The sequence below is a fragment of the Perognathus longimembris genome, chromosome 12 (assembly GCF_023159225.1).
Source record: "Perognathus longimembris pacificus isolate PPM17 chromosome 12, ASM2315922v1, whole genome shotgun sequence".
In the NCBI taxonomy this organism is placed as follows: domain Eukaryota; kingdom Metazoa; phylum Chordata; class Mammalia; order Rodentia; family Heteromyidae; genus Perognathus; species Perognathus longimembris.
Window position 1 is genome coordinate 34,270,832 of NC_063172.1, and position 26,707 is coordinate 34,297,538.

The 26,707-nt window shown below is 34.2% G+C and overlaps 1 protein-coding gene across 4 annotated transcripts in view; it reads left to right on the forward strand.

Annotated features, from left to right (window-relative positions):
• The window catches only part of Triqk (triple QxxK/R motif containing), a 56,940-nt gene that overhangs the window by 1,371 nt on the left and 28,862 nt on the right, over positions 1-26,707 (forward strand). For 2 of the 4 annotated variants that reach the window (XM_048358814.1, XM_048358815.1), the window contains exon 1: positions 2,640-2,743. The exons of the other annotated variants lie outside the window; for them this stretch is intronic. The gene's annotated coding sequence lies outside the window, so the exon portion shown is untranslated. Of the gene's footprint in view, positions 1-2,639; positions 2,744-26,707 lie in introns of those variants that run through there. 4 annotated transcript variants of the gene reach the window in all.

Sequence of the window (26,707 nt, forward strand, 5' to 3'; positions counted from 1 at the left end):
TAAAATAATGATCTGTACAGATGCAAAATGTTTTTGATACTTTTTATCTAACTTTCTGTTAATAGGATCTGAATTTGTTTTCACAGTGTCATTCAGCTGTTAAGTATGTTCCATTTTTTTCTTGTGTTTTTTTATTTCTCTCCTTTTATCTTAAGGTTGTTTGGAAATCGGGAAGAAACATTATTCACCTATGTATTACTCCTCCAGAATTGATAGTGCTTAGATAATGCCAAAAATGTCTTCCATGACACAACTTTTTGACTCTTAATATTGTTACAGGTAGGCCAAATTCTTGTCTGGAGTCCTGATCAAGTAACTGATGCTCCATTAGCAAAGTTTATTCAGTATCAAGTACATGTTAAGTAACAGGAGCTATAGTTGAGAACTTAAGAACACTGTGATTTAGGTTCGCCTAGGAATATTTTTAGGACATTTCATATTGGAAGTGATTAAATTAATTGGAGTTGCTGGTGTTTTTTTTATAGTTGTACAAAAGGATTTCACTTCAAATGTCAGTTAATGAGTATAATACATCTTGGTTAATGCCATCTGTCTCTTCCATCTCTCCCAACCTCACCTTCCAGTTGCCTCTTTCTACTTTCACATGTATACATTTAATATCAAGACTGCATTTTCCCACCCTTCTTCTATGCATCCCCTCTCTCCCTCTCCCAACTCTCAACAACACATATTCCAATTTCCTGATATTCATTTTGTTAAACTTTTATTCAAAGGAATTACATCATTGGAATTCTCCCCAGTTTAGTTAATATGTTTGTGTAAATAAATAAATAAATAAATATATATATATATACATATATGTATATGAACCTGTGCATGTTTTCACATATATATTTATAATTTAAATCTAACTTCCACATATGAGAGAAAACTTGCCTCCTTTGTCTCTCTGAGCCTTAGAACAATATTTTCCAGGTTCATCCATTTTCCTACAGATGACATAATATTTTTCCTGATGGGTAAGTAAAATTTACCCCCCCCCCCACATCGCATCACATTTTCGATCTATTTGTCCATTGTAGAACATTTAGGCTGTTTATGTAACTTGACTATGGTGAATATTGCAGCCATGAACATTAGTGTGCAAGTATCTTTACTCTACCCTGACTTGTGACCTTTTGGATGATCATAGGGTAGTTCTACATTCAGTTTTTGAGAACTCTGAAGACTCTGAGTGGTTGCACTGGTTTACATCCCCAGCAACCAGTGTAGTAGGGTTCCCTTATCCCCATATCCCAAACAACACTGGAGATGGAAATCCTGAAAAAAAATCAAACTGAAGACCAAGAGATAAATTAATAATGTAGATATTCCCTTGTTTCTGTACTGTTCATGGCTTCATTTGCAGACCTGATTGTAAAGAAGTGGACATGTGGGCAGTGCTTTTCACTGCTCATTAGAGCATTACACGTCCTGGTAGTGACAGTTACTATCTGACTGCCTCTTACCTCTGCTTCTTTGTTTTACTCACTTCTGCATCTCTGTAGTCTCTTATGAATTAGAGTTAACACAAAAATATATTATTATTTATGTTTAACATTCTAAAAGTCCTCTTTCCTATCTATACATGTGAAACAAAATCCCTGCAAAGATTTTAGAACTTACTTTCTAAGGACAAAAATAAGATAATATTATTACAATGAATATTTTACTATTGAATGCTAAAATAAAAGTGACTGCAGTCTTTAGTAGGGAAGTAATATGTTAATCAGATAAAGACTGTGTGTCAACCGCAGGTAAATTGTACAGGTAAAGTGCAAAGTGGATAATTGACACAGGGTCTTAAAGAATGAAGTCAAGGTAGATTAGGCTAGAGGTATGATAACATTGAAGTAGGAGAACAAGCTTTGTAATGCTATTAAGTAGTCAATGGGATTATGCCATTAGAAAATGGAAAGAGTTCTGAGACTGGTACATAAAATGGATAAAGTTGGTCAGAGTTGAGGAGTTAAGGCCTGCTCACCAATGGGCCTTTATTTACCTGTTTTCTCTTACTATGGTCTTTAAGACTTGGGAGATTTTCTTGGGTGTTTAGTTTTACTTTTCTTGCTTATGTTTTGGCTGTTGTATGTGAGACACTCTTAATTAAAATGAAGTTTTACTCTTAGACTTCTTTTCCTAAGTATTTTATTTCTGATTATATACATTCTTTTGGTAAATCAACCCTATACAAATTGAAGTCATAAAAATAATTTGAATTCAGCCTCTCTGCATTTCATATTGATCCAGAACACAGGAGAAACAGCTCTATTCCTAGTCAGTTGGAACATAGGAGATACAGTAAATTAATTCCTATATAGTTTTTCTGTTAGAGAACTTTTCAGAGCCCTTATCTTGAAATTGGATCTTGTGAAAATGAGACATAAAATGAATTACTTTCCAAATATATTTTGCTATACTTCTTTCATATATACCATACATATTTTGGTATATTTTTGGAATGAACAGATAATGGAGTTACCAAGCCAAGAGTCTTTGAATAATAATTTTACTGAGTCCATTTTGCATACAATTTGGAACTAGAGGTCATTTAATATTTTCCTATATTCTTATTTCTCATTCCAGTAGGAAGATAATTAAAATGTATTATTTTTGGTATTTGAAATTGTATTTTCCAAGAGTGAAGGCAGACCCGACTCATTAGAGGATTGGTTTGGACACATCTTATGTATTAGTGATCCTCCAGATTTCAGATTTGGCAGTATCAAGAACAAAACACAAGGTGCGTTTATTTGACTTAACATTTGTTAAAAGGTGCTTTGATTTGTGGTTTATTTCCCTTTTAATGTGGTTTTCTTGGTTTGAGTCCTTTGCTTTGGGTAGTGATCCTGGGTTATGATTATGAACATGATTCTTTCTTCTGGAAATGTTTTTATATGTATTTATTTTTGGTATTAGACAAAGCCAAGCAAATGAGGCAGGATTCGTAGATCTGTGAATATTTGCCTGATTTATTTATTAAATAATTTTTATTACTGTCTTCTGATTAGTTGCTACGTTTACTTCTTAGGCTTTTGATATTTGGTACATTATTATGCTTTAATGATGTTTTCATAATTACATGTTGGTTGCATAGTAATGAATATACCATCATTTTTCAACAATATTTTATGTATTTCTTAATTTGTACATCCATGTTCCATACTTATTTTGGAGAGAGGAAATATAGCAAAAAACGAAAGGGATGGGTCCTCTCAATTTTTCCCTCATATTCTACTGTTCTTCTCCATTCCTGACATTACTTAGAGCCAATTCATGGATCTCCATTTCGCTTTAAATAAAAACTCTATCTGTATTTCTTTGCAGGACCTGACACTCTCTTTTACTCTTATCCTCATTCACTTGTTACAGGCAAACTAAACTGCCTTATTTTTATTTGAACACTCCAGGCATTTTCCCATCTTTAAAGTTTTTGCATTTGTTTTCTACTCTGGAATTATTTCTTTACTTTCATTTCTTCACCTTCCTATGCATCTATATCGTTGAAAGGGGGTCTTCTTCATTTAGATGGTCTGCTACTAAAAGTTTATTGTTAATGCTATGTTTAATGGTCATCTCTATTCACCAAGGGATATACAATATTTCTCTTTGCTTATCGTCACTATTTGTCATATGAGTATAAGCGCATGAAGGGAAGGAGTTTTGTCTGATTAATGTGATAATAAAATCCCAATTATTTTTTAATAGAGGAGATGGTTCTAAAACTAGTTAAGTGTTTATCCATTATTTCCATAGCCTCTTATTGACTTTTTTAAAGATCAATTTTAGGTTCATAGCAAAACAGAGAGGTAAGTGTAAGCCCCTTACATGTATTTACTTCTTGCCCTAACACATGCATGATTTCTCTAAAGTGAGATACAATTCTTATTTTGTGATGATAGGATACTTAAAATTATAGTTCTTTGTCTTCTTTCAAAGCTATTTATCTTTAATATTCTATAGTTTGAAAACAATAGCCTAGGTATATTTTTAATTTATGAATTTATTCTCTGTGGGCTTTCTTGATCTTAGTTTGCAGCTTGATATTGACTTAGGTGCTTTTCATTTGCTATAGATTTTTCTTTCATCTAGTTTCTCACTATGTATAACTTACACTTGGTTCTCTTATCTACACTTTTTGCTATGTTTTTTTTCACTCTTTCTTTTCAGTTATACAAGTTTCTATTTTTCTTTCTTTTTTTTTTTTTGGCCAGTCCTGGGCCTTGGACTCAGGGCCTGAGCACTGTCCCTGGCTTCTTCCCGCTCAAGGCTAGCAGCACTCTGCCACTTGAGCCACAGCGCCGCTTCTGGCCGTTTTCTGTATATGTGGTGCTGGGGAATTGAACCTAGGGCCTCGTGTATCCGAGGCAGGCACTCTTGCCACTAGGCTATATCCCCAGCCCCCTAGTTTCTATTTTTCTGTGTCCAAGTGCACAGATTCTTTTTTTCAGCTCATCAGTGGCATTCTTCATCTCTATTATCATGCTTTTGATATTTAGCATTTCTTTTAGCTTTTCTCTTATTGTTTCCATCTCTTGCTTAAATTGTCCATGTGATTTTGCAAGCTGTCTATTTTATCTATTAGAAGCTTTAGTATATTAATATATTATTCATTGTTTTAAATCCTTACATTGATAATTTCAACATTCCCGTTGAATCTGATTCTGATGGTTGTTTGCCTCTTCAAATTGTGCCTTTTTACTTTCTTATCTTTTGATGTATCTTGACTTTTTTTGATACATAGACGTGATATACTGAATAAAAAGCAACACTGTAAATAGGCGTTTAGTACAGTAGTTTCCCTGCCCCAACAACTTATCTGTGTGAGACACATTACAAAATCCAGTAGATGGTTGAAAGTGGATAATATTGAACATTATTTATAATATATTTTCCTATGCATACATATCTCTAAAAACCTTAATTTATAAATTAAGCCCAGTAAGTGATTAATAACAATAACCAATAATAAGATGGAAGTTCAATAAAAGTTACATAAATATGGTATCTGGCATTCTATCTTTAAGATATTCTATTGTATGTTCACTTTGTCATTTTTTTTATTGTCAAGATGATGCACATAGGGGTTACAGTTACATGCTTAAGATAGTGAATACACATACATTTCTTGTCATATCGGTTATCCCCTTCCTCATTTTCTCTCCCTTCTTTACTCCCACTGTCCCTTAACCCACCCTCCTTGTTTTCTTCATTATTTTTTAAAAACAAACAAGCAAACAAAAAAAAATCTTATCCTTAGTCTACATTGTCATTCTAGTCTACAATGCTTATATCCTCTATGATTATTAATTGTAAAACAATTCCTTCCAGATCATCATCTTGTCATTTAAAGGAAACATTTGTTGGAGTCTCTTCCATATGTGAACTATAAGCATAGTAACTGCTTTTGTCCTTTGAAGCTACTATTAAATATAATGAAGATTATATGGATACAATCGCTGTGATCCCATGACAGTTGATCTGATAAACAAGACAGCTACTAAGGGACTAGCAAGAAGGTAGCTTATACAATGTGGATACATTGGACAAAGTTAGGATTCATGCCCCTGGTAGGATGTAGTGGGACATTGTGAGATTATATCACATTACAGAGAATGGTGAGCAATTTAACATTTATGAATTTCTACTCAAGTGGTACTGCTCTTGCCTGTCAAGTTCAAGGCTTCCAAGTTCAATCCTCTGTAACACATAAATACATCCATGCATGGATATGTAGTTTAAAATTGCTCACTTTTGAAATTTTCCACTCAATATTTTTAGTAGATGGTTTTGAGTTACTGAAACTTGGAAAAGTGAAACAGAAAGTACAGTGGTATGGTAAGGTTGGGTGAGTCTGGTGATTAGGTCTTTTAGTCTTTTCAGCTTCAAATTTTATGTGTTTGTCAGTTCTTTCCTCTTACCTGGGACAGTATGGCTATAGAGGGGTAAAGCAACTATTTCTCTGCCTCTAGATCTGTTGGGCATGGTAAATTAGTTTCTCCTAACTGGACTTGTTAATAACAGAGTAGTATGATATATTTTTAAAGGGACTCTTTTTCATACCCCTCCCCCACAGAGTGGAAGCCCACAGAGATGTTTGTTCCTTTAATATTTACTTAAAGGACATGTTTTATCTTCCTGAAATAAAACCCACAGACATGTGCGGTCTTCACCTTCCTGTCAGTCCCTATAGAGTTTTAAGTTTCAGGTTTATCCCTACTGACCCTTCAGTCATTGTTCCATTGCAGTACAAGTCTTAAAGTAAGTACTATAAGGACAAACACAATGTTAATTTCCTTGGAAAAAAATTACTGAGTAGAAAAAAGTGCCTAAAATATCAAAACAGAAAATTAAAGGTGGTTTGTTTAACAACTAAGCTAATCTTTAAAGGAAACATTTCCTAGAATACTTTGATAATTTATAGAAAATGATGAGTAAATTATTTCTCAAGTGTGATATATTGAGGAAATAGATCAGTAAAACAAAAAATGTGATATCATCACAGCATACAAACAGAAATTTCACATATAGGAGGAAAAAATAAGAGTTGTTTACTTTCACAAAATCTTCTTTTTTTCTTTTTTTAAATCTGAGCTAACCAGGACAAATATAAAGGCTAGGACTCATAATAATTCAAAGTCTTCTTACTATCTTCGTTTTTAAATGTTAAATGTCTTATTTGAAAGGGATGTCCTGTTTTTTTTTTTCCTTTTAGAAAGAGGCAGATGGTATGAAAACTGGACTCCCTTATTTAAAGGGAGTGTTGATATTTATAACCAAGCTTATCTCCAGCAAGATGTTTTTTTTTTTTTTTTGCAGCTGTTCCAGGTTGTAAAAAAATATATTAAAGCCCTGGCTTGCTTTTCTTTCCATATTTAGGGGGGAAATATTCAAAATGTGAAAAAGTGATGTTTGATTTTAAACATGAATGCAATGTAAACTGTGATTTTTTCCGCCTATATGTGAAATTTCTGTTTGTACGCTGTGATGATATTACATTTTTTGTTTCACTGATCTATTTCCTCAATATATCACACTTGAGAAATAATTTACTCATCATTTTCTATATATCATTAAAGTATTCTAGGAAATGTTTCCTCTTAAGATTAGCTTAGGTTGTTAAACAAACAACTTGTAATTTTCTGTTTTGATATTTTAGGCACTTTTTTCTACTCAGTAATTTTTTTTCCAAGGAAATTAACATTTTGTTAGTCTTTATATTACTTACTTTAAGACATATTTCTTTTTTCCCCACTCTATGCTCCTTTTTGTAATGTACATACTGCTGTTTCAGATGTATTTTTGATCTCTTCTTTATAATTTGAGAATCAGCTTCATTTTATAACCTAAACAACACAACCTCATCTCTTCAGGTACACATTAACATTGAAGAATGACTATCCACACCTACATATGAATTAATCTTTGTACATATGTTTATCTATTGGTATATGCACTCATACATATAGAATGTTCCTTAAAGAAGAGTGTTTTGCCATGAATACATTATGAATAAAAATGTATTTATCATATAAACAGTCTCTTTTGTAGATATTGTCCTCTTGAGTATGGTACATTGTGCAAATGTGATTACGTCAACATTTATGTATTTTTCCTGAATTTTGAAGTCCAAACTTTAACAAATACATATCTCTAAGTAGTCATACAAAAGGGTTGCATTTCAGCATGTCAGTTTATGAGTACAATTCATCTTGATTCATTTCACTCATCCTTTCCTTCTTTCTTGTCCATCTAGCTCAATCTTGCCCATCTTTGCACATTACCTGTGCTTTTACTCTAGTATAATACTTCTTTGCACAAATGTCATTTTTCTTTGCACGAATGAGTTTATGAAGGTTTAAAATTTAAATGGAATTTTCAAAATTGAGATGTAAATAGTTGATAAGCAATTACTTAAAAGTCAATTATAGGCCTAGTACTCTATTCCTTGATTCATTATGTAATCAAACAAATGATTCTAGAAAATAGGAGATTGTAAATAAAAATGTTGCAAATATCTTATTCTTTTTTTTCAGGTTTTTTAAAAAATTTAATTTATTTATTAATTGAACACAATTTTTTTTGACAAAGTGTTGTGCATAAAGGGTACAGTTACATAGTAGGGCAGTGTGTACATTTCTTGTGATATCTTACGCCCAGTTTTTCTTTCCCTTCTCTAGGTCAGGTAGACATATATACAATATACAATGTATCAAGAACATATACAGTAGCCACGTGGCCAAGCCCAAGAAAATTCGCCTAGGGCTTTAAATGTAATGTCGATATTAGACAATATGTCGACAGTAGTCTTATATGAACGTACATACATAGCTTTTGAGCTATTGTATTCCACTGAGAGGTCAATTTTTGACCTTTATATGTTGAGTAGTTGTTTGGTTTTAGTTACATACTGTTGGGTCGCTGCCCCAGTCCTGTGGGAAATACCATTTGACAAGCAGTTTTTGTTTTCACAGACCTGGTCTCTACTGTCTCTCAATCTCCCTTTCTTAACAGACATATATCAGGGAGATCATGCCCCTTTGTTTTTTGTGTTCTAGGCTTGTCTCGCTCAACATTATTTGTTTGAGTTCTGACCATTTCCCTGTGAATAACAATACTTCAACATTCCTAATTGCTATGTAGTATTCCATTGTGTATAGGTACCATATTTTTTGGATCCATTCATCTGTAGAGGGGCATCTGGGTTGATTCCATATTTTGGCTATTGTGAATTGTGCAGCGATAAACATGGAAGTAAAGATGTCTTTTAGATATCCTGAGACCTGTTGTTCAGGATAGATGCCTAGGAGTGGTATGGCTGGGTCATAGGGTAGGTCTATATTGAGCTTTTTGAGAAACCTCCATACTGTTCTCCAAAGTGGTTGTACTAATTTGCACTCCCACCAACAATGGAGAAGGGTTCTTCTTTCCCCGCACCCCCTCCAGCATTTGTTGTTGCCTGAGTTCAGAGTATAGGTCATTCTAACTGGAGTGAGGTGGTATCTCAGGGTTGTTTTTATTTGCATTTCCTTTACTACCAGGGATGTTGAACATTTCCTCATGTGTTTCTTTGCCATTTTTATATCTTCTCTTGTGAAGTCTCTCTTTAGCAACTTTGCCCATTTCCTAATAGGTTTATTGGGCTTGGAGAGGCTTAGTTTTTTGAGTTCTCTGTAGATGACAGATATTACGTCTTTGTCTGTTGCTGTGCTGGTAAAGATCCTTTCCCATATGGTTGGCTTTCTGTTTTGTGGCTATGTCCTTAGCTGTGCAGAAACTTTTTAATTTGTAGTAGTCCCAAGTTGTGTTTTTTTTTTGTTTTGTTTTTTGTTTTGCCAGTCCTGGGGCGTGGACTCAGGGCCTGAGCACTGTCCCTGGCTTCTTTTTGCTCAAGGCTAGCACTCTGCCACTTGCGCCACTTCTGGCCATTTTCTGTATATGTGGTGCTGGGGAATTGAACCCAGGGCCTTAAGTATACAAGTCAAGCACTCTTGCCACTAGGCCATACCCCCAGCCCCCTTATTCTTAAGTCAGGTACTTTTCCTGTGTTGGTTTTTATATGCGTGACTGTTTAAGGATCCTGAAACATGGGGTTGTCTGTATTCATTTCTTCTTATTTAGCCAGGGTATCCAATGCCTATATATATCAAATTCTTTGAAAATAAAAATGATGAAAGGACCCTTTTTTTTTTGTTGTTGTTGGTCATGGGGCTTCAACTCTGGGACTGGGCACTGTCTCTTAGCTCTTCAGCTCAAGGGTAGTGCTCTACCACTTAAGCCACAGTGCCACTTCCGTTTTACTGGTGGGTAATTGGAGATAAGAGTCTCATGGACTTTTCTGCCTCATAGCCTCCTGACTAGCTAGGATTAGTGGTGCACTGAAAGGATCTTCTTTTAGATAGTATTTAGTATATCTAAATAACACCTATGTTCAGATAGGAAGAACTAGGGGAGAAAATAATTTTATTATATAGCATATCTAGAACAAAGGAGATGCTCTATTTAGTCCTTTACATATAAAAGAATTAATGTCAAAAGGCAGTGAAACAAAATATGTTTGTAAACTATGTCAATACAATTTGATCCTTTAATTTAGAAAGCATTTATGAGTTTCTTATGCAAGAAAATTTTTATTATGAATTTTAGTGATTTTTTTTAATGAATTTATTGAGCCAAGTAGCACACTCTTGGTAAACTTTCTCTTTCTCTTTTGGAAATACCTTTTTACAGAGCTCAATTCAGAGGTAAGATATCAGTTCCCTAGGAAGATTTCATTGACACTGACCTCATCTAGCTCTAGAGAATTTCTCACTGACCAAATCCTTTAACCAAGAACTTTCCTGACTTTTTGACTTTGACTTCTAGGTCAAGATTTAATATGCTAATATGTTGTATCAATCCTACTTGAAACTATCTCAAAACATTTTTATATTTTCCTTTGACACTCCATTTTCTGCAATCTCTTATATCTATCACAGAGTCCCCTTTATTGGGGTTCAGAATAGGATAGACATTGGTATCCTCCATGTTGAATGTTTTATTCCTACTAAGTTGCTTAACAACTCCTAGGGAGTTATTCTGTGTGCACATTGAACATTCACAGCTGTTTTGAGAAGCAGAGCACCTCAGTTAATTGCAATAACTGTAATATAATTAGGAATTATGGTGGGGCAAGAAGTAGAGTGATGGATTTAATATTGGTTTCCCAGATGAGACTCAAGTTCAAGTGCAATATTTAGAGGGGAAGAATAAAGGATAAATGGAAGAAAAGGAAATAGTATAAAAGAAGAAAAAACCAAATGTAAGTGGCTTACTAATCTGGCCATCGCTTCATGAAAAATGTGACTCTTGCTTATGCATGTGGAACTTCTCCAGATAGGCTGTACAGAACTACTTGGTTAAACCAAGGGAAAGAAGGCTAGTACCTTTGAGCCAGAGTTCCACTTCCGTATCTTTGGTGGTTAATTGGAGATAAAGGTCTCACAAACTTTCTTGCTTGGGTTGGCTTCAAGCTGTGATGCTTAGATCTCTGCCTCCTAAATAACTAGGATTACAGGTGTAAGCTACCAGTGCCCAGCTGAGAATGATATTATTTAATGTTAAATTTTCCTTGCATTTTAGTGTTCAGATCAACTTACAAGACCAAATTTGTTTTATACATACTGGTCTTCTAATATTATACATTTGGTCTTCTAATATTATCTATATGTTAATCACTTCCTAATATTTATTCATGTTTCTTTTTTATTCCTAATATTGTTTGTAAATTTTAGTCTGTTCTATCCTGATCACATTTTCTATGCTGACTATCTCTTTGGAATCTTTGTTTTCCATTTTATTATTTACTCTTTTTAGTTTATTGTATTCCCCTTTTGTCATGTGAGAGACTTTTCTTTTGTAGTGTTTACAAAGTTCACTCTTTTAACCTTCTGTCTTTTATAATGTGTGTAGCTACATTTGTTTTTCACATTGCCTTGAAATATAATAAATACATACAGCAACATGACTGGAACACCATAACACATAACGTAGAACTTGATGAAACAGAAAGAATATTAACTAACCACTTAAATAACCAAAGTTCTATGTATTTTATTTCAGTCTATTTCTAGACATTTTTCATTTTAATGTTTTTATACTCTGTGGTCTATTCCATTGAGGAAAGTTGTACTAAGTGGAATCTTCATTTTCCATACTTTCATTGCAAGCTTTTTTAATTTAGTTTCGTATTTTGTGCTAACTGCTTTAAGTTAAATTAACTGTCACTGCCAAGCAGTACTTTGATATCTTCTTGAGTGAAATGTCTACATAAGGCATTGCACATTTATATAATAATAAATTGGGAATTGGAGATCGGAAGCCAAAACTCTAGTACAAAGTAGAATATCTATTTTTTCCATTCTTATTATGGCTCATATCTGAAAAATTGTTATGTCTACCAATTCCCTTATAATAGAAATACTTAATTGTGATTTTTAACATTACATTTTTTGTTTTCCTGTATTTTCTACAGTAGAATTATATTATTTGTAACCCAATGCTACTCCTCATTAACCTTTTCCACATTATTTTCTCAATTTTATAAACTTAATACTCTTTATTGCATTTCTCATAATATAATTAGTTAGCTTTATAAGCATGTAATTTCCATCATAGTTTGTAAATATAAGTTTTAATATCTAAACTGTTCAAGAACTTACCAGTTTGAGAAATTCTTACACTAGTGAAGTAGTAATGATATATCACTTGGGACTTAAATATAATGGATGTTTTTAATGTAACTTCTCTGTACAATTTTGTTTTATACTTTTGGCATCTACTTACTAATAAAGCCATTTTAAAATAAGTATTGCATAATTATGAATCTATTCAAAATAAAATAACCATGAAGGACATTTTGGTGGCTGCTTTGAGGCATTTGTTTTTCCCTTTATATTTAAACTTACTTCAGTAGCATGTCTTTCATTGGTTTAAAAGATACATTTTAAAATTATGTATTACTTTGTATTAAGGTTATTTTAATATTTAACATGTGTTTCCAGACATAAAAAGAGTTAATCTAAGTCTAGCACATATGTTCATGTATACTTTTATAATATTTTTATTTCTGTGTAGATACTGGAGCTTGAGCTGAGGGGCTCAAGGCTGGTGTTCTACCACTTAACCATACCTCTATTTCTAGCATTTTTTGGGTTAATTGGTGATAAAAGTCTTGAGAATTTAGCTGTCTAGAATGGCTCCCAACTGCTGTTCTCAAGTCTTAACCTCCTGAGTAGCTAGGATTTCAGGTGTGAGAATTTAGATAATTTGTGAGAAGGTAAGCTTCATGGTTTTGTTAAGTCACCGGTGGTTTATTGCAATTGTATGGCTAAATTAAGTTTCATATATTCTGGTTTACTATGTTTCCCTATTATTCTTTATTTTGGCAAGAGGAAAATATTGAGTGTTTTGAAAACTATTTGTGTACTTAACCAGAATGTTCTCTTTTGGTTTAACATTCCTAGTATAGTCACACTAATGAAACCAAGATATCTAGTCTTTTTGCTCTCTCTATGTCAACTAAGTGACTTTTTCTTGGAGTTAAAAAAATTAATCGGAAACCTGATTACATGAAATGATATACAATTAAATGAAATATGAGCATAAATCATACCAGATACTAATGCACATCAAAGAAATTCAGTAAATAATTATCATCTGTATATTTTATAGTAAAAAATGTGAGAATCATTATTTTAAATTTTGGATTAAAAAACAATAACCAAGGGCTGGTAATATGGCCTTTTGGCAAGAGTGCTTGCCTCCTATACATGAAGCCCTGAGTTCAATTCCCCACCACTACATATACAGAAAACAGCCAGAAGTGGCGCTGTGGCTTAAGTGACAGAGTGCTAACCTTGAGAAAAAAGAAGCCAGGGACAGTGCTCAGGCCTGAGTACAAGCCCCAGGACTGGCAAAAAACAAAACAAACAAAAAAACCATACATATCAGTTCACAATAATATCTTCAGCAATTTGGCACATGCAGTTTTTTTTTTTTAATGAATGAATATGTAGTGTTTGCTTACATATTGAAAAGATACGTCTAGTTTCACATCTAGAATCCTTATTCTCTACTTTCTAAGAATTCTTTTTTTTTTTTTTTTTTTTGGCCAGTCCTAGGCCGTGAACTCAGGGCCTGAGCACTGTCCCTGGCTTCATTTTTGCTCAAGGCTAGCACTCTGCCACTTGAGCCACAGCGCCACTTCTGGCCATTTTCTGTATATGTGGTGCTGATGAATCGAACCCAGGGCCTCATGTATACGAGGCAAGCACTCTTGCCACTAGGCCATATTCCCAGCCCCACTTTCTAAGAATTCTGATTTCATTCCAATATCTATCCTTTCATAGCCAGCTATGTGCTTAAGGGAATAAACCCTATGACTATCTTCAAGAGATACTGACTTAAGAGCAGTCTCTTTTTCTTTGCCACAAAGTAGAAGGTATATCGGTAAGGTATGTGATAGGTGTAATATATAAATACATATGTTAGTAATGTGATAGGCCTCTATGGGGTACTGAAGATTTTATTTGATTTTATCCCCAGTTGGTCTGTATCAACATAGATTTGTTATATAGGTAGATTTAGTTCAAATGGATTTTATCCATTGTTTCAAATTTTCAAATGCAAAAAGTTTAAAGTATTTTACAAAAGATTAACTATAGCAAGTTTACATAAGTGACAATGTATCAAAATTTTCTCTGTGTCAGAGAAGAAAATTACAGATATAAATGCAAACATGTTAGAACTGAATGGACTGGATGTTCTGAATTCCACTTGAACATATACTTCCTAGCAGTGGCCACAATGAGCCATTACTTCACTAGAAAGAAGCCTAATTTGACTTTATCTTGATTTGTAGATAGCATTTTGAAATATAAGAGAACTATGCCTCTTAGGGCAGGAGTAGGGTAAGCATAGAATGATCTGGATATTTTAAGTGCCTAAAACAAGAAAGTCTTTAAAAATGAAGAATACAAACTATCTGAAAGGACTCTTTGCACTAGCCAAGTTTGAGCCTCAAAGTAGAGTAATGATGTAAATCAATTCTAACTCATGAAATAAAACAGTAATCTTTGAATGAATACTGCTATATATATACATATATATAAATGATTAATGAATGCCATATTTCAGAATACTAACTAATAAATGCCGTAGGCATGATCAAATTAGAAAATCATCATTAGGTAACAAAGATGTCTAGTTGAGAACCAGTAGTTGCAAATTTGTTGTAGAACGAGATATAAATTGTACATAGTTTTAAAGCTTTATGTAAATATTTACCAACTACAAAATGGATAAGTGCAGAAAGCAGGCAGATCTGACCTTAGTCAGATGATCAGTGTTACCACCACCAGTTGAGGGCTGCGTGCCAGGAGTCTAACACTTTCATGATGGTGAGTGTAAAAAATAAGGGGGAAACGGAATAAACAAAGTAGTCAGAAAAGAAATAAGAAATTTAGGCTTCTCATGCTTCGTAAAATCATTGCTGGACACATGATTGAAGAAATTAGAGATAGGGAAATAGAATATTGGTATATGTTTGAAAGAATGAGCTGCTCAGTGAGGCCTAGTATGTAGTGTGGAAAAACAAAGGGAATTACCAAACACCAGAATTTTGCAGACAGACAGAGGAAGAGTGCTTATAAAGGAGGTCAAGAAAAACAATTGAGACATAGGGATAGAATCAAGAGAGTGTTCCCATGGCAACTAGTGGCCTAAAGTTTTAGGACAGAGTACTCAATTTTAAAGTTAGTATTATGTATCTCACGTCTTCTTTTGTGTTCTCATATCTGATGCAGGTATTATCCAAAATATTCTGTTTCCTGAAACTCAGGTATCCCTTAGAGTGAATTCTACTTTTTTATCTTGCAATGTCTAATGAAAATAAGATTAGGTGAATTATGATGTGTGGTAAAATGTCCTTGCCTGTTTCATAGTTGAAGCAAGGGGATCTCTTAGTTGTTCTGAGACAATCTTACATTTTGTACTTGGTGTCATGTCACCCCATTTGAAAGTGTTTCAATTTGGGGAAGTGGTGCTGTGGCTCAAAGTGGTAGAGCATTAGCCTTGAGAAAAAAGAGCTCAGGGACAACACTCACGCCCTGAGTTCAAGCCCCACAATCTACCAAAACAAAACAAAGGAACAAAGTGATTCAGTTTGAATGATATACTCTATGGTAACCCTATTATATGTCTCTGTTAACAGGATTATCTCCTAGCCAGTTCTTGATACTGACTGTTCTTTAACCAAATCCTATTCTCCTTTCTTCTTATACTTCTGAACCAGTTCTCTAATAACCCATATCCATGTTTCCTAAATTTGATGTGAAGAGGGTCTTCATGGGATAATTGTACAGAATTTGAAATGTTGGACAGGTCCCATTGGGAAATGTGCTCAATTTTGTGTTGGGTACTGACAAGCTCCATTAGGACTCAGAGAAGCTTTCAGTAGACTTTATAAATTTAATAATGTGTTTTCCTAAAACTACTGCCTTTTGGAATTTATTCTTGTGTGTTTCAATGTACATGAATGTATACTAGGAAAATAAATAATTTAACTTTGAATTAGCCAAATTGGGGTATATATATATTGTGACAGAATTCATCTATACTGAACATTTATTAGAAATTTATATTTAAATGAATTTAACATTTGTCAGAAAAGAAAAGAAAAAACAAACAAACAAACAACAGTAGCCAGGCACTGGTAGATCATGCCTATAATTCTAGCTACCTAGAAGCCTGAGATCTGAGGATCCTGACTCTAAGCCAGCCTGGGCAGGAAAGTCAGTGGTGAGGCTTTTATCTTCAATTAACCACCAGAAAACCAGAAGTGGAGCTGTGGCTCAGTGATAGAGTGCTACCCTTGAGCAAAAGAATTCAGGGAAAGTGCCCAGGCCCTCAGTTCAACCCCCATTACTGGCCAACTATATATATATATGTACATACTACATACATACATACACATACACACACCTATATACACACATATATGTATCATATATATATTTTTTCTGCATTTCGGAGTAATTAGTGAAAGTTTTGTGATAATTAGCACAATCCTTGGCTTCATGTATTTCTCTTAATAGAACTCAATTTAAAGGGATTATAGGTAGTAGCCCTGTTCCCTCCCTCCCTTGCCTTCTTTTCCTACTTCCCTCCTTTCTTCTTTCCTTCTTTTTAACCTTCTCCCTGGTGCTAGATATTAAATTCAGAGGCTTGTGCATGCCGATTAAGAACTCTTCCAATGAGCTATATCCCCTGCTCTATAATCTTGTTTTCACTCTCTCTCATAAATAAAAAGTTTCAAAATGTTACATAGTAGCCAAAGTATGTAAGAAACTGACCTTTCTCAAGCTGAGACTCCCTTCCCATTCTTCTTCACTCATTAAGCTCCTGTGTGCAGTGGTAAATGCTGCCCACCTTACTGATTTTAGGTCAGAATTATAGAAATCTGTTTTGTCCATTTTTAGATATGTTTATCTTCTTACATTAGCACTTTGTATTAGTAAAACAAGGTTCTTCAGTTTTATTTGTTTGGTGTCATATTATTATAGTCCTTAATAACTTTTTTTTTTTTTTCCCCAGTCCTAGGGCTTGGACTCAGGGCCTGAGCACTGTCCCTGGCTTCTTTTTGCTCAAGGCTAACACTCTGCCACTTGAGCCACAGCGCCACTTCTGGCCTTTTCTATATATGTGGTGCTGAGGAATCGAACCCAGGGCTTCATGTATACGAGGCAAGCACTCTTGCCACTTGGCCATATTCCCAGCCCCCTTAATAACTTTTTTGAAAGAAGAATTTATATGAGAAAATAACCTTTACTTGAAGGATGGTGTAATTTGTGTAGCTTTTAAAATGTGATGACTATATGTTCATAGTTGTTAGACCAATCCTAGCCTAACCAATCTATCTCCTTTTGCAAATAGAATATAGGAAATTAACTCAAGTGAATTTCCTGTTTATTAAAGTAAAACCTAGCTGAATTGTAATGATTATCTTCCTATTTGGAAAAATGATCACTTATTAGTAATTATCTCCCTTAGTTGGCTTCTCAGATTTGAAGTGTCTCTTCCTTTTATATTTGTTCAGAGTTCAGAATTTATAAAGCAATTTCAGGGAACCCAGCTAGTACAGCACCCGCCTCCCCCAGTGTTGAGTGTTGTTGATTGGTACATACAAGGCAGCTCTTTGTCTATTCTGGGCAGTATAAATTTAATGTGTTGTTTTCAAGTATGTCATGTGTCCAGATGCCACAACAATCTGTGCATTAAAAAGGCATTGAAATGAAAGTAAGTAAAATATCTGTGGGTAATTTTTGGTGGGAGCTGTGAGATTTGCAATACAATTATGTTTGTGTCAACTAATTTTATTAGGCTTAAGGAAAAACAAGTGCATTGTTTTCTTATGGCATTTAGAAACATTTTATCATGTAGATTTTTAACATTCCACCCTTTCCCCCTACTCCATATCTCATTATTCTTTCAATGTTACCTATTTCTGTTATGACAGTGCTATCTGCTTAGCCCAATATTTTGCCAAGTATGGCCCATGACTACTTGAGTTTGAAAACTCAGACCAGAGTTGGTGCTTGCTAAAAAATCTTAACTCCTGCCCCGTTTTACTACTGACTATTTCTGAAGGGTGAGGCTTTGGATTTTGCTTTTCACTGCCATTCAAGTAAAAATTCACTTTTCTGCTGGTCTTATTCTTCCATCTAAGCTGTCTCAAAATTCTAAATAGTTAAAATACCAAATATCATTTTTTTAACAGCTGTGTTGCTCTGTCAAGGACTTTCCTTTGGGATTTACTAGGTTTTCTTTTTCTTATTATTTTCCTTGTCTGTAATTATTCAGCCTTCCATAATTTCTAAGCTTATCTAAAAGTATCTAATTTAGTAACTTACTACATTGAAAACCAAACAACAACAACAAAAATTCTTTTAATGGTTTCCTATTGTATTCTGGAATAGCCTATCAGCATTTAAATAAAAAGTCAGCTGATCATTGAAAGCTTCCAGTGTATGCCTGCTGCCCAAACCAAGCTTTGCTATCCACCACAGATGGAGGAAGATCTCTTGGTTCCTCCTGAAGCTTCGTAACTACTTACAACAGTCTTTCTCAAAAGCTAGCATTTAGAAGGTTTACAGGTGTACATTCATGTTAAAAAGAAAAGCAGCAGTTCTCAAATTTGAGGATCATAAGATTTATCTGGGAAATCTAAAAAGAAAACAAGACAGGAAATCTGTGACTTAAGTTACTGAGACACTATTTGTTAAGGGCCATGATAGCGCTCAGCCATTTGTATTCTTATGAGCATTCCAGAAGAGCCTGATGATTTAACAAATGGGCACATTTTCACAAATTCTAGGTGACACCTTCTACTTGCTCCTAGTGAATAGGTACATAGTGAATATGTACACTTAAGTAGACTCTTAAGATATGAAGCTTTCTTCTGAGGTGTTGAGTTCCTGCCTGTTGACCTTTCCCAAAGTGACTGGAGATTTCTCTATTTACCCAAGGCACAGCTATCTCCTAAGAGGCCCTAGAATTCAACAGAATTTCGAGATAAAGCTTGTTCAAGATACCATACCTTTCTGTTTTTTTTTTTTTTAACTCATTTTCTAATATAACTCATTTGGACATATGTCCTTCTGTTAACACTTACCTTCCTCATATTGTGCTGTGATTTGCATTCTTCATGAAATAATCTGCTCATATTCCTTCCCCTCAGTATATTTTTAACACTCTGTCCATCCACAAGCATTTCACTTTCACCTTTTAAGTTTAACCTGATTCTTGTATAGACTCCACTTCCCAGAAGTTTTTTCTTTTCTTTAGCTTTATGTACACCCATTGTTATATGGGAACTCAATTAGCAAGATACAGAGAAGTCACATTTTGAGAGTGTGAATTAGGAATCTTCATATTAGAAAGCTGGCACTGCAGGTGGGCTAGTGTCTCAAAGAACCTGAAGCCCCTAGTGCAGGTATTACAAATATTATAAAGGCAAAAAGTACATCAAGGCAAATGTCACATGATATAGGGAGGAGCAGAGCTTGTCTTACTAAAGCAAGCTTTCTAGGGGGCACAATCAAGGGCAAACAAGGGCAAGTATTCTCTGGAACAAAACTGTCCTGGAGCTAAACAACTCATGACACACCTGCAGTTCAAAGAACATCAGCTCTATAGTGCTTAACAACCAACCCACAACACAGCTGCAGATCTAAGAAAGTCCTATATCACCTCTAGAATTTGGAACTGGTTGAAAATTCCCCATCATTTATTAAGGTGCCAAAATGGTGCCAAGGACAAGATAGCATTACTTAGATCCAGTGTCCATATTTCACTATGAATCAAGAGATTGGTTATTTCCATATGCTACTTCAAGCTCATTTAGTTTTCCATATGCAATTCCTAGAATATTTACTTTTCTCACTTGTATTTACAAGTGAAAACTTCAGCCAGGGACTCATAGCTGTTATCCCAGGTAAATGGAGTCAGAGAATGGAAGGATTGTGATTGTAGGCTAACTGGCAGAAAAATGTATGAGACCACATCTCAACCCATAGGGTGGGCAAGTGATGCTCATCAGCCATCCTGAATTATGTAGGTGGCTGAGAACAGGAGGATCACATTTCCACATCAGCCCAGGCAGACAAAAAAGTCTACATGATCCCATTTCAACAACTTAAAGCTGGACACATTGGCATGCCCCTATTATCCAAATTGTGATAGGAAACTTGAAAAAGTCAGTCTGAGGTCCAGATGAATGCCTAGACAGAAAATGAGAAGCTATCCCCAAAAGATTAGAGAAGAGGGGGCTAGAAAAATATCTCAGTAGTAGAAAGAGGTGTGAAATCCTGAGTTCAGATGCTACTACTGCAAAACAAACAAAAATCTGAAATAAATTAAGATATATTAAATAAAAATTTCAGATATTCCTTTGAACTACAGTTTCCTCTATTCTCTTTTGTTTTCTGTCCTCAGTCTTCCTCAGTCTTTCTTTCTGCCCAAGCCTAAATCATGCCTCTGTATGTGTGTGCGTGTGTGCGTGTGTATGTGTGTGTGTTAAACCTACTGCTGCTCCCTTATTCTGTGCTATGCTTGTTCTGTAACCTCCTCTTACTCTATCCATTCCTGTTTACTTGGGAGTACTGATCAATTTATTTTTTTTAAACCTTTTTCCTGTTATTGTCCTCTTCCTTTAAAAAATCAGTTCCTTTTTAGCTGTTATTTGGATTGACACAAATTTCTGCCTTTATTCAGAAATAAGCCAAGCCTCAAGACTAAAAACGGTGTAACAAAAACCCAAACAAAAAACACCTCCCAGTTTGCAGTTCCTCTCTACTTCCTAACATCATACTCCCTCTTTTTACATACTTTGTAATAGACATTTCCTATTTCTGTTTTCTCACCTTTTTCTCATTCTTTGGTCTGTAGGAAGTAGGCTTTCAAGGTATAAATGCTAGGGAAAAAGCAGATATCAGCCTTGTCAAATAATGACACAAGGCCACATGAAACTGATGAGTACCCATTTAATTTGGGTCCAAAGAAGGCATCCTTTCTTTCAGCACATTTTTGAGATTTATCTCTGTTGTTATACATCTGGGTAGTGCCCCCCTTGGGGAATAATAATGCACTGTGAATAAACCACAGTCTATCAGTTCTTCTGTTGATCAACCTTAGAGCTGTTTCAAACTTTGCTATTGTGAATAAAGCGATGGGAATAAAGCAACAGTGATCATTCCTGCACAAAACCTTTTTTGGGGAGACCATATGTGTTGATACCCCTAGATAAGCAGTGGAGTTACCAATATTTGACTTGGTGAGGAACTGCCAAACAATTTTCTAAAGTGGTTGTGTGATTTTACACTCCAACACTTTTAGCTCCTTATACCATCTTTAATACTTGTGCATGAGATCTTTGTTATCTGAAACATTCTAGTGGGTGTGTAGTGGTATCTTCATTCTATTGTAATTTGAATGTTGTTGAAAATTTTTATCAATATTGATAAGAATTTTTAAAATATATATCATTATCTTTGTGTATTATCTTTGCTTTTTTACTCAAACCTGTTCCACCCTTTTTGAAAAAATGTATATTTTCGAGTAGTTTTTTTAATATATTTTAGATTTTTTTGTCACATGTGTTTATTATAAATATTTCTTGACTCTAACACATATTTTACTAGTATAGTTGATGAGTAAAATTAATTTGGATTTATCATAAATCATCCTTTTATGTTTCATGTTATTTCTATTATAAGAAATATTTTGTCTTCAAGGCTATAAGTAAAACCTCTTTTCTTCCCTAGTAGTTTTATTGTTTTAGCTCTTTTGCTCAGGTCTATGATTGTTTCACAATTTAGTTCTCTATCTAGTTTATCCTGATTCCTCATGAGCAAAGTCTGAGTAATACTCATTAGAGGTCACTGTAAGATGCATTATTAAAAGACAGGTTCACCAGTGGGATGGATTGAAAGGACATTTAAAGCAAATCGAAGGGTATGAGTGAATTCATGAAAATTTGATGGTACTTGTTGAACTAAATGCCGAATTTGACAGCACACTAGAATGTGAGTAGACAATAAATGAAATTCTCAGATCATTAGTAAGGATTATTTTCCCTTTTTTTCTAGAAAATGTGCTAGATCTGCATGATTGAAGTCCATTAGTTACATAACAAGTTTGAAATTTTAGTAGTCTGAAAAGAGTGAAGGTGTCAACAAGATGAAGAACACTTTTTTTTTGCTAAACCTTCTATTCTAAGCATCTGTCATGAAGTTATTATTTTCATGATTGCTTCTCGTTTTGATTCAGCCATTCCAAATATCTTTTCTGCCTAATAATAACTTCATATTGAACTAAGAACTTTCTTAGGTGAGGGTCTTTCTTTAGCCTTAAAAACTATGATAATTATTTTTATTTTCCTGTGGTCATGGGTTGAATCTTTTAATAACCTCTGTTTTGATATGTATTGAAATGTCACAATCTGGGTTTAATGCTTTTTCTGGAAGCAGAGACATATGTGAAGGCTTTGGTTTGAGCTTTTTACTTCTTTACTTGTTCTTTCTGGATTTCATAGAAAAGGTATAAATGAACAATAAAATATCTCCATTGAAATGTGATTGATTATGACTATGTTTATTTTTAAACATTATGTATGATGCTTAAAAATACATATGGACAAAAACATGTGATATTGGAAAAGTAGATATGGAAATAGTACTGTTTCAATTCAGGCTAGAAAGCATACTAAAAACAAACATGCTATTTTCCAAAGTTCTAGAGTTTAAAATTTTAATTAAAATTTAGCTATAAATTATTCCAATATGTAATTTAAGTATGAAATGAAATTAGCATCCTTTCTTCTTTAAATATGTGTTATTAAGTTTCAAGATTGTTAAAAACTTCTCTGATGATTTAATCTAAAATCATTCCTACAGCAAAGTTCATAAATAATAAATACTATCTCATTAATCCATATTTTAGTTTAGCTGGGTCTCAGATCAAGTTAATTCCTCAGGGAATCCAGTGTTCTTTATAAAAGAAGGTGATGAGATATAATCTCTAAGGGATTAAATTGTGAAAACAATCTAGGTATTGTACATGCTAATATAAATCTGTTATTCCCTTTCCACATCTATCACAACACATTTTAAATTGTGGCTGATCTAATATGCAAATAGCTGTCTTATTAGAAATCGTGGCTGTATGTGCTAATGTCTCCCTGGATTTCTTGAGAGTTTGCTATCTAACCATCAAAGCAATAGAAATGAAAGATGATTACTGTAAGGCTTTGAAGAACAAAGAAAAGTCAGAACATTTCAGAGGTTCTAGCGGACTGAAGCATTGACAGTTTACACTGCTTTAGATAAGTTACAGTGGTATCAATGTGTTTATTAGTAAAGTAAAATATGTATATTTTTACCTCCTTGAATTTTCTGTAGCTCACAAAATATAAGTCATTTTCATAGTATGTTTTCCTAAGGCATTTTTTTTGTTTCATTTAAGTAAAAGGATTTTTGGGGAATTATTTTATTTTGCTTAAATGATAGAATATAATAACTTGAAACACAAGATTACAGTTGTATTTTTGAAATTTTAATTAAATACGATCAAAATACTAAAAGGACTAAGTACAAAATTTAAAAGCCATTCTCTCATCTGTCTCCTTTTTTGAGAAATTCTTTAATGATTTTATATTTATAAACCATCATTTATAAAGAGCCTCATAGAAATTTATATTTATCACTTTTTTATCTTTTCATTTTTTCAAGTTTTGTAATATAAATCGCATTTACAGCATTATGCTTGAATTTTGTTCTTGGTTTTTGTTTTTTTTTTTGCCAGTCCTGAATTCAGGGCCTAGGCATTGTCTCTGAGCTGCTATTGCGCTAAGCTACCGCTCTACACTTGAGCCATAGCCCACTTCTGGCCTTTTCTAAGTAGTTTATTGGAGATTAAGAGTCTCACAGACTTTTCTGCCCAGGATGGCTTTGAACTGTGATCCTCAGATCTCAGCCTCCTGAGTAGCTAGGATTATAGGCCTGAGCCACTGGTGCCTGGCTTCATTCATAAAGCTTTCATAGGAAGTTCCTGTTATTACCCTTGTTTTAGATTTTTTGTCATTTCTACTGAGTTGTAAATGCCCATAATTGTACTGCACTCTATCCTAGAATTCTCACCTCTGATTTCTGCCTGTATCTCAAGACTTCACTCTTTTACACAATGTCTACTTGGAGGTAATCTAGGTAATATATCAGGTGAGACATCTTTTTGTCTCTTTTTAAACTGAGAAGTATAATTTTCTTGTAGTAAGTAAAAAGTAAAGGAACCATTTAAAATACCTTTTTAAAAAAGGAAATTGAATGTTGCTTATTTTTAAATGTGTTTTACATAACATAATTTTAAAAAGTAGAAGCTAAATTCTTATAAGGTCCTATGCTCTACAGATGACGTTTAGTATGTATTAGTAATCTGTAAATGTAAATAATTAAAAGAGACTCTCAAAAGTAATATTTGAAAGAGGAGGGACTGGCTTACAACTTCTCTTTAGTATGAGAGGAGTTGAATTTTATCAATCATTTTTTTCCTTCACCAGTTGCAATGATTATGTGATTTTTGGCCCTGATTCGATTTATGTGTTGTAATTTTCTTATTGTTTTGCATATGTTGAATTATCTTAGCCTCCAAGGAATGAAACCCACTTGATCATAGTCTTTGCTCTTTTAGTTAGTTTGGCTAAAGATTTGATAATTCAGCAGATGCTGGTGGCTCATGCCTATAATCTGAGCTACGAAGGAGGCTGGTAATTGAGGATTGTGGTTCGAAGCCAGCTGGGGCAGAAAAATCCCCATGAGACTCTTACCTCCAATTAACCACACAAAAACCAGAAGTGGTGCTGTGGCCAAGTGGTCGAGTGCTGGCCTTGAGCACAAAGATGCTCAGGGACAACACCCAGGTCCTGAGTTTGATAATTGTGTTTTACCTTCAAAGAAATAACTCTTTGTTTAGCATCCACTCTATTTCTGTCACGATTCTATCATTTCATTATGTTTTTAAGTGATGTATTTATTGCCTTGATCTTATTTTTTTAACTAGTTTATTTAAGGGTCTTTGATTTTTTTTTTTTAAATATAGGCACTAATAGCTATTAACTTCCCTCTTGGAACTTATTGCCTTTTTTACATTACTAAAGTTCTGGTGAGTTATGTTTACTTTAAATTTGATCATAGGGCATTTTAAATTAACGTCCTGATTTCTTCAGTGAGGCAGTGGTCAATTAAAAATGTCTTTCTTATTTGAAATTTCTACATTATGTTTCATTATAACATTTTAGATATATAATAACATTAGCAAGACTTGAACATTCAATTATAAATAATTGTACTTTTCTTTAAAGTCTGTACATTACCAAGAAATTGCATTTCTTTAGCCAACAATTTAATAATATATTTATAACCTTGGAGCCTAAAATTGTCATTTAGAACACAGAAAGGCATTAGTTTAAGAACTATGCATAGAAGCCCAGTTTCATATTATTTTTGATCAATTTTCCCTGTTTTATGTTTTTGTTGCCTGAAAAATCTGGCCCAAACTTTCTCTTCAATTTAAGAATCAAAAGGATTAGCTAGGCTTGAGTGATTGATCTCTGGTGGTTGGAGCAGTGTGCTGTAACCCTAGCATTTGTCCCTTTCTTTTAATCAGTCCAGTTCCTTTTTTTTTTTTTTTTTTTTTTTTGTCAGTCATGGGGCTTGATCTGTGGGCCTGGGCATTGTTCTTGATATAGAGCTCTATCACTTGGAGCCATAGAGCCACTTCTGGTTTTCTGATGGTTAATTGGAGATAAAAATCTCATGGATTTTCCTGCCCCAGCTGGCTTTGAAGCACAATTCTCTGTTCTCAGCCTCCGGAGTGGCTGGGTTTACAGGGGTGAGCTACTGGTACCTGGCTTATCAGCCCAGGGCTAATTCTACTGCCCAAACCAAAGCATAGTGGCTGACCTAATTGCTACTTATTCTCCCTATCACTCTTGACTGGACACATCAACACAAGCAAGCTCTAATAATCATTAGCTATTGAGGTCAATGCAGAATTTTGGATTTTGTTTTTGTAATATAAATGTATACTCAGTATTCTTTGGATATGATTTTAATCATTGGAATCTCAATAGATCATGATATTAACCTTATTTTCTTTTCAAAATTTTCGTTAAGTGGTTTGTAGATGCAAACATGCAGTGTCTTACCTCTCCTAAGATGAGTTCCCTCTGTGATACTAGTGGCACTACTATATGTATAAGATGCAAATCTCCTGTCTTAAACTGTAGTTTTGCAGTGCCAGGTTCTGTGCCTTTGGGGCTTCCCAAGACTTCCATTTTACTTTCATTCCTGGTGTGTGTGTGTGTGTGTGTGTGTGTGTGTGTGTGTGTGTGTGTGTGTGTGTGTGTAATTTCCTCCCCTTATAACCATATTGCTTATTGCTCCCTTATGGCCTGTTATTTCTTCTAAATGTAAAGTTCAATGCCTATGAATTTCTTGTTGTTTTCTAACTGTCCAGTGTTTATAGTTGGCTTCTTTGGCTTTTCCACATCACCCAGCTCCTACATTCACATGCCTGATCTTTTATTTGGTTCATGCATGCACAAGCAACCGCTAGG